An 18,764-nucleotide genomic window follows, 5' to 3' on the forward strand; every position below is an offset into this window, starting at 1 on the left:
TACTTTGACCAGTTCCCCAAACAAAACATTCCAGCACTTAGCTCTAAAGATTATAATTTTCCCATGGTTTTCTTTCTTTTCCCTTAGTCCTAATTCCTCAAGCACAAAATGACAAATGTAAATATGCTAAATAGAAATGTACCTATACAACTTTTACCAGACTGTTCATTACCAAGGGAAGGGAGGATGTAAGAAAATTATGTAACTTATAACTATGCAAGTGGATGAATGTTGAAAACATTTCATAACATGAAATTGGAAAAATTAAATAATATATATGAGGGCTCCAGAACCACACCTGGAAGTTGTGGCACCTTAACACTTTGTAACCAATTAAGGTTATTTTATTTATTTATTTGTTTTGGAAATCCAGTTTGTTCCTAGTAGCAGCTCCAACATAACTTCTCTTTCTCACTGGGGGTAAAAAAAGGAAGACTGCTGTGACAAATTCCTGAATATCTGAAATCAGAAAAAGTTCTTGATGGATGTTAAACATTCCCAAATATTATAATTCAGGGGAAATGACATCCATACAATGGACCCTCTCAAGTTGAAAAACTTACCTTTCAGTTCTAGTTCATGGTCAGAATGATTTTAGGATCTAATTAATCCAATAGTCATTTGATTGTTTATATAGTCTCATTAATAAATATATATCCATTTCTTTACAGAATTGTTCTGGAATTTCAGTTTCAGGATTCTTGGCATTCATGAAATGTCAGTGATGAATAAACTTGCCTCCAGTTTTTATCAACCCGCTGGTCCTGTTGAGTCTTTGATGATGGACTAGGAGAAGAAATGTCAAAATGGTTTAAGAGAAATGGCAGAAATCATGGAAAACCTGACAAAGAGGTCTGCATAAAAGCCAACATTCAAACCCATGGAGAGACAGAAAATTCTGAATGAATTTTTAAAGTTACATACCACTTCCAAGTACAACAAACACCCTCAATGAATATTAGTGAGATTATTATCCTTAGATTTAATTTTCGAATAGGCTGAAATGATTCTCAGTAGTTTATCATTTTGGGGAATTTGAATAATGGTTCTCATTCCTTCCAAAGAATATAATCTCCTTGAGCAAGTAATAGAGCTCTTAATAATATTCCTAGCACCCAATGTGTTCCCTTTAAAATAGAAAGTGCTTGAAAACTCACTTGATTTATTATTTCTTATTCATAGGATCATTGCTTTCATACTTTACAGGATGTTCAAAGTCATCAAGACTAATTTCCCCATTTTACAGTTAAAGAAACTGAGGAACAGAGAGGTTAAATGACTTATCCAGGTCTCAATGGATAGTAAATGTCAGAGATGAGAATAAAACCTAGATATCCCTGACTCCAAGTCCAAAAATTCTATTTCTTATGCCAACTAGTTGACTCAATTAATTCAATAAATATGACTTTAAAATATCTACCATGCACATATTATTCATCTTTCACTTTTTAAAAAGACCAATGGGGCAGCTAGGTGGCAAAGTGGATAAAGCACTGGCCCTGGAGTCAGGAATACCTGGGTTCAAATCCAGTCTCAGACACTTAATAATTACCTAACTGTGTGGCCTTGGGCAAGCCACTTAACCCCATCTGCCTTGCAAAAGAAAAAAGAAAAAGAAAGAAAAAGAAAGAAAAAGAAAAAGACCAGTGACAGTAAAGGGTGTTATTTTGACTTGTACATGAATTGAATTTAAGTGGGCAGAATTGTGCAAAGTCATCAGCTTTGTTCTCTCTTCCAGCATCATCAAAGTTTAGTGACAAATCAAAATACAGGATGATTGGCAATGGCCCAGAATGCAGTTGATGACCTTGGTGTCTTCAATGCCTGATCATTTCTAAGTTCTCCACTGTGCCTGCTTCAAACATAAGTCTCCCACTCTGTTGTGGAACTTTACACATACCTGGGATAGACATCTCTCTAAATCTTTTGCTTTTTTGGTTTTTGTAAGATAATGTGGTTAAGTGACTTGTCCAAGGTCACACATCTACATAAATATTAAGTATCTGAGGTCAGATTTAAACTCAGGTCTTCCTGACTCCAGAGCTGGTGCCCTATCCTGTAGGTTTCTGAAACAACCCCTTAAATCACTGATGAATTTGAGAGTCACCATGATGGTTTTACTGGAGTGATTACTGTGCATGCTACAGGTGACCTCATAATACTTTGACAGAATGGCACATCGAGTTCAAGAGAAAACACTAGGCAATGCTTTGAGGTGGATCCTATAATTGTCCTTATTTTACATTAGAGCCAACTGAGTCTCCGGTGTGGAATGCTTTGTTCAGATTCACACATTTGGTATCAGAGACTAGGTCTGAACCCAATTCTTCTGGATTCTAAGTATATCACTCTATGTGGTTTACCTCAAAAACAAAAGTTAGGAGAAGTTTAATGGTCTAGAACCTGAATATGAAAGGAAAGAAATATATGGCAACTAAGAAACCTAATAGGAATTTTAGACTGATTTTAGAGAGCAGAGCTTGCAGGAAAAGAAAGCTGATAGCCATACTATCATGTTTTCCACTCTAGTCAGACCCCATCTGGAGTACTTATGTTCAGAGATGCAAATTTATCTTTGATATAGGAAAAAAAAGGAAAAAAAACAAACTTTTTCTAACAATTCCAATTCTCTGAACATAGCACAGCATGTTTGAGGAGCTCATTAGAGGTCTTTGGGTAAAGGCAATCCCTTCTCTGGTGTGTTTTCCAGATTCTTGTTCGCATAAGGGTTGGACTAGATCACCTCTTAGGTCCTTTTCACTTTTCAGATTCTGAATTCACTATATGTTCTGTTTTCTTTGCACAAACCAAAGTGTTTGTTGGGAGATGTCTTTCTGTCGAGAAGTCTTCATTTTAAATAGACATTGAACTCTAATCAATCCCTCTGGCATCATAATTAAAGAGGAAAACAATTGCAACTCTTCTGCAGATTAAAACATCATTTTTGTAAGGTTTAAGATGAGAACTAATTTTAGGGGCTTGGCATTTCAAACCAAAATCCAACATTCCCATGCTGTTTATTTTTATTAACAAGACACGATGTTCTATTTTTAACAGCTCAGAAAAAAATGTTATACGATGGTTCTTGAGTGTCTGCTATATGTGAGGCTCTTAGAAAGCTTCTCTTTAGTGGGTAGCATGGATGAGAGCAAGATGTGCTGTATATTTTTGCTAACTTCTATTCCAGCCTTCTTTTAAGCATTGTCCCCCAAAAAAGTTTGGCAGTTTTTTGGGGAATAGGGATAAGGAAGTTCTATGTCTCCACTAATTATCATTTCATCTTTAAGTTAGAGATTTATAATGTTTGTCTTTCATTCTAGGAGATCAGGAAATTAGGCAGGTGATGCCATGGCAAGCACATGAATTCAATTTCAATGAGGATGGTGTGCAGTCACCAGCTTCACTTTCTCCTCTTGGAGCCATCTGGTTTCAGTGGCCAGACATAATCAGGAAGTTTAGAGAAAGATCTGGATGTGAGACAATCAGGGTAAATTACCTTGCCCAGGGTCACACAGATAGTAATAGAGTCAAATATCCTAGGATAGATTTGAACTCCTGTCCTCTTCACTTCAAAGTCAGTGCTCTATCTACTGTGCCACCTAGTGGATAGAGCACTGGCTCTGGAGTCAGGAGGACTTGAATTCAAATTCTGCCTCAGTCACTTAATAAATACCTAATTGTGTAAACTTAACCCCATTGCCTACAAAAAAATCAACCAACCAACCAACCAATCAATCAGAAGAATGTCACATAGTGATTATAATCTTATAGTGGAACCAGTAAGAAAAATATATATATACAATTTTTAAAGACTCACTGGGGACACCAAGAAAGAAGTGATTTATATAAGATTACAAAGTCAGTATATGTTACAGGTAGGATTTGAACTCAAATCTTGCTCATCTCAAGGCCAATCCTTTAAATATTATATTATACTATCTCTTATGTAGTAGTTTGGTCACTTAAACAAGTGCCGCTTATATATTTGGAAAATAATTACCTATCATACATTCTTTCAATGGGGTCATTCTTTAGGGAAAAAATGCCACTCTCTTCTTTATATTCTTATGCTAATAACCTAGAGGATCAGTTCATGGGGATTATTATTCTGACTACTGCCAAAGCACTCACTAAAATTTATTTGTTGACATTCAGTAGAATCTTGATGGAACCCATTTCTTGTCCATCACTCAAACCTCCATCTATATCAGCCTGGCTGAAAGGTTTGGAATATCAGGAAGATTGAAAATCAACTTTGTCATCCAGAGTTTGGGAAACATTTAAGTTTGGAAAGTACCAATAATTTTTCTTTTGGAGACCCTTGCCACTGACATTTCTTAATGGATATCTGCCCTCATAATCCCATCAACCAAAAGGTATTGACATCTGATATGGGACAGTAGTCACTTGAGGGTTGATTACTGCTTGGAGATAAGAGAGCATACTTGAATTTGAGCTTTCCAAATCATTGACCAATTCCTTCCTTCCTTTATCCATTCAAAAAGCATTCATGAAATGCCAACTGCATCAAGTCATTGTGTTGGTCAATAATTCTACATACATAGACTTTTGATCCTTACAATATACCTAGAAGGTAGGTGTTTTTTAATGATTCCCATTTTATAGATAAGGAAACTAAAGCAGACAGAGCTGAATTGATTCGCTCAAGGCCACACAGTTAGTATGTAGCTGAAGTAAGCTTTGAACTCGTCTTTTTGACTTTAGGTCCAGTGCTCTATCCATTGTGCTACAAGCTGCCATCTTAGATATGGAGATCTGTCCATTGCTAGGATGTGTCCTGGTCACTCCTTGAGGCTATGCTGGTGGAAATAATCCCCAAATCAAGTAGGTAGCACAGTGAAGACCTGGGTTCAAAATCCAGCCTAAATGACTTACTACATAAGTGATCCTGGGCAAGTCACTTACCCCTCATTTCCTCAGTTTCTTCATCTGTGAACTAGATATTAGCATCTACCTTTCAGGTTTGTTGTGAAGATCAAATGAAGTAATAGTGACTGGCACAAAGTAGGTTCTCAATAAATTGATATTCTCCTCTCCTTCCAGCCTTCATTCCATGTTATCTGGCACTTCCAGATGGAAGTTCATTGAGTATGGACTTTTTTTTTGGTCCATATCCTTTCTTCTTAGCCCCTTATTCCCAAAGGGGGAAAAACTCAAGTCTTGCCCTCAAGGAGAATACAATTAATAGATGAATTGATGTAAGTCCATGCAAAAATAGATGTAACTTGATTTTTAGGAGGAAAGCAGGGAGCAAGAAAGGACCCATGAGTGATGGAATTTAGTCTGAATATTGAAGTAATTGGGATTCTCAGCCTAGAAGGAAGGGAAAGAGAACTTTCTAGACTATTTCCTCATCTGTAAAATGAGACCAAGGGTAACAAGGGAAGTTAAGTGACAATCCTCAATAGAGGATTGAATTTGGAGTCAAAAGGACAGAGTTCCAACCCAGTCTTAGACAGTTGCCACTAGCTCTGTGACCTTGGGTAAGTCACCTAATCCTGACTGCCTTCTATCCAGGGTCATCTCGAGTCATTCTGATTCATATCTGGCCACTGAACCCAGAAGGTGAAGCTGGTGACTTAATAGGGTGCCCCTTCACTAAAATGCAGTTTACCTTTTTTTGTTATGGTATCACCTCCATGGTATAATGTTCTCTTTTGAGAAATGACGGACAAATATCATCATAACCATGAGAATAAGAATTCCACCTATCTTACAAGGTCATCACGAGCCATATTCACATAGGATCACAGATCCTGGAAGAAACCTCTTACATCTATAAGTTTTACTCCATGAATTTTTTCTGCTCAGAGTGCTGAGAACCACTGATTTTCAGTAACCTGGCAAAAGTCATTTAGTAAATTTTAGAACCTAGATATGAACCCATGTCTTTGGACTTCAGAGCTGCTGCTCTTTCCAGTGTACCACAAAGTATTAATGTGCTATAGAAATCTGAATTATTGGCATGCAAAACTACATTTGACTCAAGGAGTTTGGAGTGAGCACATTTAGAGGTCATTTCATTAATTAACTTATGCAATGACTACTTCCCTACATTTCTCAACTAGTCTGTCCAATAAATTTTGATCCTGTATTATTAGATAATCACCTACCAGGTACATCTCTCTCAACATGAAGCTAAGCCGTCTCTTTGTAGTGGCAAAGAATTGGCAATTGAGGGGATTCTCTTCAATTGGGAATGGCTAAACAAATTATGGTACATGAATACCATTGGAATATTATTGTTCTATAAGAAATCATAAATGGTCTGACTCGAGAAGCAGGGAATGACTTATGGGATCTGATGCTGAGCAAGGGGAATAGAACCAAGAGAACAATGTACACATCAACAACATCGTGAGATGATCAACGCTGATGGAAGCAGCTCCTCTCAACAGTCCAAGGAGCTAGGCAACTATATTTGACTAGTTATGAACTATATTATTCTCCAACCAGAGAAAGAAAAACAAAGCAAAACAAAACACATGTAAAAAAACAACCCTTCCAAATCTGATGAACACTTTATAAAATATCTCTTATGTAGCACTTTCCCTTAATCCTAATTCCTCATGCTAAAAATTACTAATTTGGAAATATGTTTAACAAAATATATATGTAAAATGCTAACCTGATTGTTCCCTGCTGAGGGGAGATGGACAGGAAGGGAGGGTGGAGGGAAATTTTGTAACTTGGAAATATGCATGAACAAATGGATGAAAATACATTTTAAAATTAAAAAAAAAATGAAGCTAGGCTGGCTTCAGGTTCTAGGTCTTTCCATTGTCCTGAGAATACTTGAAACAGTCACTGATGTTTTATTGAGTCTTTTTCTCATCGCGTCTTCTTATTGATCTTTCCCCATGCCCTCCCCCCATCCTATTTATTGTGGGATTGACATCATCTCCTATCAATATAAAGTGGAAGACACAAACGACATCTTCAAGGATCTTCCTACCTTGCCAGGGAGATAAGATCTGCCTAGCTGAATCACCAAGAGAACAATTTGAGACAATGTGTAACCAAGTGTTAAATTGTGTGATACAGACTGTGAGGGCATACATTAAGAATTCAGAAAAGAGAAAGATCAATGTAGTCAAAAGTCATTGGGGAGGTCTTAACAATGAAAGAATTTCACCGGGTTTGGACTGATAGATAGGATTTGAATCAGTTGAATGAACTAGAGAGGACATTCCAGGAGGGAGGCACAACTGGAACAAAGGCATAGAAGCAGTAATGGACAGTTTTTTCCTCCCCATTTCTCACCAACTACACTGCTTTTAGATTTCTCTGGAGAACTCTATCATATCCTTGAATGGGATATATTGCCATCTATCTCTTTTTAATCGTTCTTTTGTGTGTTGTCTTCTCCATTAAACTATAAGCTCCTGGAAGGCAGGGACTGTCTTTTTATGAAAATTTGCATTTGTATCTCCAGCATTTGGTACAGTGATTGCTGCATTGCTTAGAGTCATGGCTGATTCTTTTTGATGGCATTTAGGGTTTTCTTGGCAAAGATACTGGAGTAGTTTGTTATTTCCTCCTCTAGCTCATTTTACGTGAGAAATTGAGGCAAACAGGGCTAAGTGATTTAATCAAGATCATACAGTTAATGAATTGCTGAGGATGGATTTGAATTCATGAAGATGAGTCTTTCTGACTACACACTCAACATTCTATTTAATGGACCCTCACTTGACTCCCTGTTATTAGAGTATGTACCTGATAAGTGTTTATTGTCAAACTTAACATATTAAGGGGAGGGATGTGCAAAGGTAAGTAGAATTTTTGTTAAGAAATAATGAAAGGAAAATTTCAAATGTTAGAGCAGGAATAGGTTCTGGTGGTAAAATATATATAAGGTTATATCTGAAGAAATGGGGAATTGAATCCTAATTATCTAAGGAAACTTCTCTCAGAATATTGGGCATAGTCATGTCCCTGCCCTAAGTTTGGTGAGTAACAAAACTCTCATATATCTGTGGTCACTCAGGACATATATATATATAAATAAATATATATATATATATATATATATATATATATATATATATGTATGTATGTATGTATATATATTGGAGAAAGGGAAGAGAAGAAGAGAAGGTAAAACTTTGCAAAGTTGGGCTGCTCACCAGTTGATCAAGTCACCCCTTCCCAAACTGTGAGATCCATCCTCAAGGAGATATCCAGGGGAATGACAAAACTTCCTTAGAACATACAGTCTCTTTAAAACAGGCACATTCTCTAAGCTTTGGATGGGTTTGTTCTGTTGACTAATCTCTTTTCCTATAAGAAGGGGGTTTGCATTAATTTCTCTCTCAGATGTGATGCCCACAGGCATTAAATGTATAATATTCTAAATACCATATTGAAAAGCTTCCTTTTGATGTGATAGGGAGCTATACAATGCACTTGAGTAGGAATAGTTCTTGTCAGGGAAGAAAAAATATTATACAAAAATTCAAAGAACTAAATGAGTTGCTAAACTGCTGATGCATCTGATTTATTGGGACTTGCAAAATGTTTCTTTCATTCAGAGGCAGCAGATACTCAGTAAATGATTAGAGAAATAAAGCTTCCACATAGACTCATTTGGGCAATAGTTAAGCATTATATCTATTATGCTGTCAATTCAGTGTGGGGACAAATACATATATGATTTCACGGGGGCTAGGGAGGGTAGCAGAGGGAGATGCTTTGTCATCAAAAGGAATGTTACCTCTATTCTACACAAAATCAATTCTGTTCAATATTCAAAAGCCTTTAAACACAAGAGAAGCAATCTGTCTTTTTTGTTGGCTGCTGGAGGTGGGAAGGAGAGACTTCAAGTTAAAGAACTGGCTGGTGGAGAAGCTAAGGCCATTATCATAAAAACAATATAACTTTCCTGAACTGAAATCTATTGTTGGGCTTGGTTCAGGAAGATCCTTCCTTAACCAGCCTTCAGTGAGAAATCACTTTCATTGACCTTTGGGATTCACCATAGGGATGGTTAGGGGCTCAGAGATGACAGGATGGTTTCCTGACATCTAACTCAAAGATTCCTTGGGAATCTCCACCTAGAGCACTTCTGCTTCAATGGGATCAGCCCCTAAAGGCATTTTCACAGATACACATTGCTCTTGTAGGTCCAACCATGCAAGAACTTAGTGACTTTTGGCAAGTCATTTCATAACTGAGTCTTAGTTTTCTACCTCTAAAGTAGAGATCAAATTAGCTTAATACCCAAGAAGAAATGGTCCCAATGAGATATAATTTGAAAAAAAAATTAAATGAATGCTATTTTTCCTCATCATCACTATAGGTAAAATAAAGATGAATCATTAATTGATAGTCTTTTATAACAGTGGAGTATTTTTAACTAGAAGGGATCTTAGAAGATTTTCTCTTACAACTCCCTAATTTTGCTCTCCCAAGGCATCTCCTGCCAGGTTGTCTTCAACTGGGTTATCACTTCCAGAGCCTACACATCAGAAAAGTAAATTGCTCCAAGAAACTCCTTGGATTTGAGAGATCAGATTTGACTTCATTCTGACTGTTTTCATGGCTCCATAATACTTCACCTACAATCATGTTACATAGCCAGACATTTATCTTCCTTAATGTAGGGTCCTTGAGGGTGGGAACTATTATATTTGTTTATACACTATCTGACACATAGTAAGCATTTAATAAATTTTCTCTCTGCCTCTCTGTCTCACTCTGTCTCCTCTCTGTCTTTTTGTCTGTCTTTGTCTATCTCTCTATCTCTGGCTTTGCCTGTCTGTTTTTCTATCTTTATTAGTATTTCTATCTCTTTCTAAGTCTGCCTCTGCTTTATCTCTCTCTGGCTCTGGCTCTTTCTCTTTCTGTCTCTCTCTGTCTCTGACTCTCTTTTTTTCTGTCTGTTCTGTTTCTCTGTCTCTCTCTCTCATCTTTCTCCCCCCACCCCATCCCATGCTCTCATGGTTTTATAAAGTAAAAAACTTAAAGAAACTGTAAAGGCCATGCCTTCCTAACCCATTTCTTTTACAGAGAGTTTAGTCACCTTACCTGGGGTGACCCAGTTTAGTAAATGACAAAAAGTAAGATAAAAACCAAGATCTTCTAGATATAACCCAAGCTTCCTTTCTTCAGCAAAGCTTTTAAGGGAATGGTGTCCAGTCTTCTTCCTACACTGGTTGACTTCTGATCTCATATCAATTTTTTTATACCTTCTCTTTAATATGTTGCTCAGAATTCAACACTCACCCAGATATGTTTGGATTAAGACAGCCTATGCCTGAATCCTCATTTCATTTTTAATTGAATTGATTTTCTTTTCAGTAATCAAGCATTTTTTTCCCCTGGGGAAAGAAAAAAAAACTCTTGTTACAAGTACGCATAGTCATATACAACAAATTCCCATATTGACTTGCACAAACATAAGCCTTGTTGTAAACATCTAGTCCATCACCTCTCTACCAAAAGATGGTCAGAATGTCACATTATCAGCCCCCTGGAATCATGAATAAACTTTGCTTTGATCAGAGTTCTTAAGTCTCACAATTTTTCACTCTTTAAATGTTATTGATACATCAATCCCTATTTTATTGACAACAAAACTGAGACCAAGAGTGACTCATGAAAGGCAGTGCTTGAAATAGAAAAACCCTCTTTTCCAACTCCTACTCCTTGCTTTTTTTTTCCTCCCATAAACCATCTGTGGGGTCAACCATGCCCTATATGCCCTTCCCAATTTAAAATAAATGAAAACACTAGAAGATAAAGAAGAATGAGGGGAAACAAAATGATGGGCCAGGCTAGTAATGTAGCTTTAATAATTCAGTAATGTTTCCATTAATTATAAAGATATAATGGAAAGAGCCTTGGATAAAGAAGTGGCAGGTTCACCTCTTAGCTCCCCCACTTCCTGTGTGATCTTGCAAAAGTGAGTTCACCCTCCCACTCCCACCCGCCTCCCCCATGTTCAGTTGGACAGTTGTGAGGTCTAATGGATCAAGCTCCAGACCTGGAGTCAGGAAGACCTGAATTCAAATTTAGACACTAACTATGTGATGCTCAACAAGATACCTAACCTTGCTTGTCTCAATTTCCTCATCTGTAAAATTGGTTGAAGAGGAAAATAGCAAAATCATTTCAATTTATTTGCCAAGAAAACCCAAATGAAATTGCAAAGAGTTGGGCAAGATTGAGTAACAACTGAACATAAGTCTTCTGTTTGTCATCTGCAAAGTGGTGTATGTATAGGGGGATGGTTAGAAAATGTATTAAAGCTCATCTCCAAGGTCCCCATCCAACTCCAGACTCCTCACTCCTACTGAAAAAAGCAGGATGTGAAGTGAATGCAGAAAAAAAAAGGGGGAAAGAAAAGGGGCTGCTACTTGATTTGGAAGAGGCTGCTGCAGAAGCTAACAATTTTTTTGCAGGGTGATGGGGAGGGGTTTCACCTTGCCCATTCTGAGAGAAGATTGACAAATTGATAGCTGGCAGTGTTCACCAAGGTCTGCACTCATTGGCTCTGGGACCCCCTACAATTCAGAGCAAAGACATTGACAGATCAGAGCAAGCAATGGCCCATAACCCCAATTATCCAAGAATAATAAGGCCTTCAAGGTGCAGAGAATATTTGTACCTGCTCAGCATTTCCCACTTCAAAGAAGGTTACCTGTATTTCCCATAAAATATTTAACCGTCAACTAAATAGCAGGGAAGTTTGGTTGAGTAATAGTCAAAGAAAACAGTTTTATTTTAATTCATGTGGGTGGGATAAGGAAAGTCTAAACTAGGTTCAGGAACAGAATCTGGTAATTCAAAACTATTCCTGTGTCAATCAGAAGAGGATCCCAAGCTTATGTGGAGCATCACAGAAAACAATCAGCAGAATCTGGACAACTTGCTGTATTTAGAGTCAGAAAGACTAAGGCCTACCCCTCTTTTTTATGTTTTTGCAAGGCAAATAGGGTTAAGTGGTTTGCCCAAGGCCACACAACTAGGTCATTATTAAGGTTCTGAGATTGTATTTGAACCCAGCTACTCCGGACTCCAGGGCTGGTGCTTTATCCACAACACCACCTAGCCGCCCCTCTAATCCTCTTTCCACCAAGTTAAGATTGGTCTTTCCAATTTCTATAGGACGCTTTTCCTATACTCCCAAATTGCTACTGTTTTGAGAGATACCACACCTAATAAATCAGCATATATCTTGCAAGCATTTATACATGTGTGTATTTGTTGTCACTTCCAATAGATTATGAGATCTTTCTGGACAGGAAATTTTTCATTTTTATTTTTATACACTCAGCACTTAGCACAAGTGCTTGGAAGACAATTGGCACTTAAACACTTATCGGTCAATGACTCAGTTTTCTGTAAAATGTGTGATTTATTCTATGTAATCTCTAATTCTCCTGATCTTTTTGATTCTTTGATTCTGTGTGAGAATAAAAATCATCATGAACTTCAATACATTTCCAATGCAGATTATGAACTCCTTAAGGGCAAATTTTGTCTCCTTTTGAATCCGCAAAACATAACAATGTCTGATACACAGGAAATGCTTAATTTGTTGATAGGGTCCCCAGGATGTAGAAAGCATTGTGCTAGGAAACTTGATACTATAGTAATTAGAGCACTAGTTTTGAAATTTGGAATATATTAGTTCAAATCCAACCTCCAACATTTCATAGATATTTGATTCTGGGCAAATCACTTAGTTGCCCTCAGCCTCAATTTACATATCTATGGGGGAAAAAAAGGATAATGATAGCATCTATCTGAAAGGATTGTTGTGAAGACCAAATGAGAAACATTATATAAAAAGTTTTTCAAACTTATAAAAATGTTATTTATCATTGTTATTGTTATTGGCAATTGAAGGCAAATAAAAATGTCCTTGAGCTCAAATTTATTTTTTTTCTTGTTTTTTTTTTGTGCTTGCAAGGCAATGGGGTTAAGTGACTTGCCCAAGGTCACACAACTAGGTAATTAAGTGTCTGAGACAGGATTTGAACTCAGGTCCTCCTGACTGTATTTGGAATGGATTTCATAGGTCCTACAGTATTTTATAGAAGAAGCTATTTTCTGGGTACAAAGGTGTGCCATCTTTGTATGTGCTAACTCACTGCCCAAATTGATTATTTTCTATCGATCTGGAGACAAATATAATATTTACAAAACTAAACATAAGTCATGTAGAAAATATTTCCAGATAATTTTCAGAAGGAGGATGTAAGAAGTTGGAGCAATAGGATGTGGCAATTGAGTTGTGCTTGTGAGTTGATAGTGAGGATGGAGTGCATCTGAGACACAATGGAAGGTGATAGAATATCAGATATGAGGCATAACTGGCAAAAGAGATTCAAAAGATCTGGGTTCATTATAAAAATTATCTATTATGTATCTCTTTCCTTTAATCCTAATTGCTCATATCAAAAGTGACTACTCTGTAAATATATTTATCAAAAATATGCATGTACAATGCTAACCTGATGGTTCACCACTAAGGGAAGGGAGGGTGAAAGGAAATTTTGTAACTTAAAAATATGCATGTGTACATGGATGAAAAAATAAATAAATTTAATTTAGTTTAAAAAATAAGATCTGGGTTCAGATCCAAGTTCCTCTATCCAGTTTTTAAAGTCTTAGATAAGTCACTTTAGCCTGTTCTCCTCAATTTTCCTAATAAGAGGCAGAAGTTAGAGAAAATGGCTTCCAAGGTCTATAATCTATAATCCTATGTCATACAAAAATGGCATGCCTTTGTACCCAGGAAACATCATCTTCTCCTGGAAAGTACGGCAGGACCTGTGTAATCCATTCCAAATACAGAACTGCCGGTCTCACATTTCAGCCCAAACTCCCGCTGATGGAGAGAATATATCACAGTGCAGATTCATGGAGGCTTCTGCCGGCTGCTCTTCTGAGCATCCCATCTCAGAAATGTCATTACACTCTAATGAGCTGCTTTGAAGCATCAACTTTCCAGCCTGCCCAGATGCTCCAAGGGTCTTTATGGCTTCACTGCAAAGATAAAAACACCCAGAAATTCCTGAAACTGAGTTTAAACTGTAGTGTACCAGGAGACAATCTGGCTCTCTGCTATTAGCTGATTAAACTGTGAAGGTCACTTCCACAGAGAAGAATTAAAGCAGAAGGAGTTGGGTGACCAATAGGTATATTAAGTGGTTCATTGTCTTGCAATTTTGCCTCTTCTGCTGACCACTGATTCGGTTTTTTTTTTTTTGTTTTTTTTTTACCCTGGATTGATGGGCAATTATCTGACAGGAGCAAGTACAGAAAGCTAAAAAGTGAATTTTGGAACTGTGTACCATCTCCAATTGTGTTGTGTTTCCCTAAGGATAGCAGATGCCTTGGTTGTTCTTGAACAGCCCTACCTAGCTCCCTGTCTATTCTTAGAATTTTGAACCCCTAACAAGTCATGAATGGGATTGTGAGGAAGGGGAAGAATACTGGATCTAGGTTCAAATTCTGATTTATTTTTTATTGTTTTTTTTATTTCTTTCCTTGGGCATATTACTTACTTTATTCACTCTGAATCTGTTTGATTACCTACAAAATGAAGAGATCATGCTATAAGTTTTGTTTGTTTTTGCTAATGTTCATTCTTATTTTAACCTCCTGTGATTCCTGTTTACTTCCAGATAGCAATGGTCTTCTTTGAGATAGAAGTTAAAAAAATAAAGAAAAAAATCAGATAACAATGGGCATTTATATAATTAGGAGCCCCCAATTCATCTTGTGGTTGTTCAATTATGTCCAACTCTTTGTGACCCTATTTGCAGTTTTCCTGGGAAAGATACTGGAGTGGTTTGTCATTCCCTTCCCCAGTTCATTTTATGAATGAAAAAACTGAGGCAAACAGGAACTTTTGGGGGGTCGTTTTGGCAAATATATTGGAGTGGTTTGCCATTTCCTTCTCTAGCTCATTTTACAGCAGAGAAAACTGAGGTAAACAGGATTCAATGACTTGCCTTTTCACACCACTAAGACTTATCTGAGACCAGATTTGTACTCAGATATTCTTTTCTCTAGAGCTCATGTTTATCCACTGTTTCACCTAAGTGTTAACTCATAAAGAGTAGAATATAAATATGCCATAAGACCTGAGAAAATCCTCACATTCATTAGGAGATACTGAATGCTTAGGATAAGTAAAATGAAATTTCCTTTCTATCCTACTCTGGTCATATCATAGCTAGAGTATATGGTTGTGCCCTGGGTCCCCCACTTTAAAATGACTACAGATGAACTAATTACCATTAGAGGAACTATCTTAGGGTAGCAATGAATTCAAGTCTATGTCTTATGAGAATTTTTAGAAGAAACTGGTAATGTTTAACCTGAAGAACAGAAAGCTAAGAAAGGATAAAAATAGCTGGGTTTAAGTTTTTGATGGACTGTCCTGCGGAAGAGGGATTAATCTGCTTGACCCTAGAGGGTAGTACTAGAACCAAGGGATGAAAGTGGTATTAAGAGGAAGAATATTTCAACTTGATTTCAAGGAAAACAAAAAATTAAAATAAACTAAAACTTCCTAATAAACAAAGTCTCCCCCAGCAGAAGTTGGCTAAGGCAGGAGTAGGTCCCCCCCCCCCCCAGTTAGAGGAATTCTGGCAAAGGCTAGCTAACCACTGGCCAAGGATATTGCAAAGAAGAATTTTCAAGTATGTTTGAAGAGGATGACCTCTACTCTTTCCTCCAATGTTATTCTGTGAGACCACCCCCAGAAGCATGTGCCAAAACCAAATAAACATTGATTTGGGCCACAGCCCAACAACTGGACTTTGGCACCAGCTATTGTTGGACTATTGGCCAAGTCAATGAAAATGTGCCAGGCTAACAAACAACTCAATTAGTCATACTTGCCTTCAAGTTTGACATTGTCTTTGTTAAGGCAAAGCCTTGAAGAACTATAGCATGGTAGAATAGAAAGAGATCCTAAAATACAAGAACCTGGGTTCAAGTCCTGATGTATGCTGTTTGCATGATGTAGAACAAATAATTTAAATTTCCTCAGTCACAGTTTCCACAAGTGAAAATTTTGGTGTTTTAGTAGGTCCCTTCTAGCTCTAATCCAGGTCATAAATTCTATATATAACATTATTATAACATCATAATGTCCTATAACATTCCATATTACAACATTATATTATTATGACATTGTATTATTATAACATTCTATAAGCCTAGGGCTCACCTTCAGATCTTGGTAACATACATTTAAATCTTAGTGGGTAAAGTAAATCTTAGAGGTAAAGGGGATCTACTCACATGATTTACCCAAAATCTAAAATTTAGAGGATTTCATTTTACTTTTCAAGAGACAGTTTTCAAGCATCTTCAATGTGCCAGTGGAGATACAAAGATAAAAATCAAATTCTTACTCCCTTCAAGTAGCTTAGATTCATGAAACTGTATTTCATTTTAATTGATTTTTATTTAAGTCAGGGCTTATTCTATGGAACTCACTGAGATTGGCAATGGTAATATAAAGACAGAAAAAGAAAATTCTTACTGTCAATGCATTTAGATTCTACCCTATTTATCCTTTTTGATAGCTTGCATATAACCTCCTGCATGATGCTTTGAGTTTTCCCCAAGACAGGAATTATCTTTTACCTGTCTTTATCTTATCAGTGCTTGGCTCAGAGTTTTACACATAGTAGGTACTTAATATATATTCATTAATGAATTATTATGGGGTAATTTTCATCACAATCATATGAGGGAGAAAAGACTACAGAGATCATGGGATTCAACCCTTCCAATTTAGTGATAAGGAAACTGAGGCTCAGAGAGGGGGTCATGGAGCTAATTCAGTGATGGACTTGAAACAAGAAATTTAGTCTTTTCCACCCAGGGCTCTTAGTTCTCCACTGTAATTATAGCCCAGCTTTGGAAAATGACCTCTTCATGACATTATTTCTGCACTTTGATTTCCTTGTGTATAATTGCAAGGTTGATAGAACTGCCTTTCTAGTTTATGAAAGCTGTGATTTATCATAGAACCCATAAGAAATCCTTCCTTCCTTTAACCCAGACAGAATTGATGAGCTGCATAACAGTTACAAACTTTCTGGCTGGGATTGTAAAAAGCTTCTGGTTTACTGTGCTCCCAAACTGGTACTATTTTTTTATTATTTCCCCCCCAAACAAACATAGCAGGATGCATTATTGATGTCTTATTAAATACACTTGTTTATAGAAAAATGACTTGTAGCCATATGTAAAATTATTTTCTTATTATGTGCATACATTATAAGATGATGGAGTCAACCAAATACTGTAATAAGAACTAGCTGTGCTTTTTTCACATAATTTTACTTATGATGTCTTGATTAAAGTCAAGTTCATTATTACAGGCTTTATTGACCTACTTTATTCCATTTAATATAATCTAAACCATACTTTAATATATCCTCATAACCATCAAAACTGCCTTGTCCATTATATATTGATCTCTCATATGTTGCTACATCTGTCTCTGCAATATGTCATACAGAAAAGAAGAAAAAGCAACAACAAAAGCAAAAAGCCTAGTTGACAAAGTCCCAAGATTCCTTTCCTTGAAGACTCTGTGTCTGTGATGAAATGAGTTTCAGGGCTGTGTCTCTAAGTTGTGAGGAATTTCACTCTTTCTCTATTAGTTTAATAGCTTTAGAATGAGAAGAGACCTTCAGGGTTATCTGATCCAGGATCTTCATTTTTCTCTTGAGAAAACTGAGTCCCAAAGAGATCAAATGACTTGTCCAAGGTCACAGAGGAATAAATGGGAAAGTCAGGGCTTGCACTCAGATCCTCTGAATCCAAATTCAATTCTGTGCCACAAGTCTCCCTTCCAAAAATAAAGACAAAACTATTTAGGGATAGGTGAAAATGGTGGGGGTTTTACTCAGACTTCTGGGTCTAGAAAGGGAGCTATTTGCTTATACTGGACATAATATATTATCATTTAAATAGATAGTTTTAGTTACCAACAATTTTATACCTTATTCCCAAGTGAGAAATTGCTATACAAGTCAGATCCTTGCCAATCAACATTGATTAGCCTGTGGAATGCCTTGCCTCCTTACTTAATCCCTAACTGTCCCTAGCTTCCTTCAAGGCTCAGCTTAAAGACTGACCTTATCTGATTCTCCTTAGTAGTAGTATTTTACAGAGAGAGAGAGAGAGAGAGAGAGAGAGAGAGAGAGAGAGAGAGAGAGAGAGAGAGAGAGAGAGACAGATAGACAGAGAGAAATAATATGAAAGAATTATAGTTTTAGGGTAAGATAGTATCTTGATGCTTTCTCATCCAATACTCTCATTTTATAATTGGGGACCCTGAGACCCTGAAAAGCTAATTGAGTTCCTCAACATCAGAGATACGGTAAGTGGTAAACCTTAGATTCATTCCAAGTTGTCCGACTCCAAATCAAAGACTCTCTCTTCTGTGTTATCAACTCACTCAGACCTCCAAATATCTTCTACTTTTCTATAATAGTCACCACCTTCCCACATTCAAGGAAACTCTTCCCTCAGTCTCTACTCTCCTGACTGATGATTCCCTTTTCCAGACTATGGCTTCAGGAAGGACCCTACCCATGATTGGCCTTAATAATATTACTATGAGGGTACCTTTCCTTTCTCCCTTTGCGTCTTGTCTTCTTCTGATAATAATACCACAAGCTCTTGGGACAATAGAGAAAGTATTGTTTGCTTGTATAATAAGCATTTAATAAATCCCTTTTCTATCCTTTTTTTCT

The 18,764-nt window shown here is 36.9% G+C and overlaps 1 long non-coding RNA gene across 1 annotated transcript; it reads right to left on the reverse strand.

Annotated features, from left to right (window-relative positions):
- Positions 1 to 570: 570 nt before the first annotated feature.
- On the reverse strand, positions 571 to 10,331 carry LOC141491398 (uncharacterized). Its single transcript, XR_012469593.1, has 3 exons — positions 10,249 to 10,331; positions 8,151 to 8,304; positions 571 to 786 (listed from the first exon to the last, which is right to left on the reverse strand). It is a non-coding gene; the product is annotated as an uncharacterized LOC141491398 (long non-coding RNA).
- Positions 10,332 to 18,764: the final 8,433 nt, after the last annotated feature.

Source organism: Macrotis lagotis, chromosome 1, assembly GCF_037893015.1.
Source record: "Macrotis lagotis isolate mMagLag1 chromosome 1, bilby.v1.9.chrom.fasta, whole genome shotgun sequence".
In the NCBI taxonomy this organism is placed as follows: domain Eukaryota; kingdom Metazoa; phylum Chordata; class Mammalia; order Peramelemorphia; family Peramelidae; genus Macrotis; species Macrotis lagotis.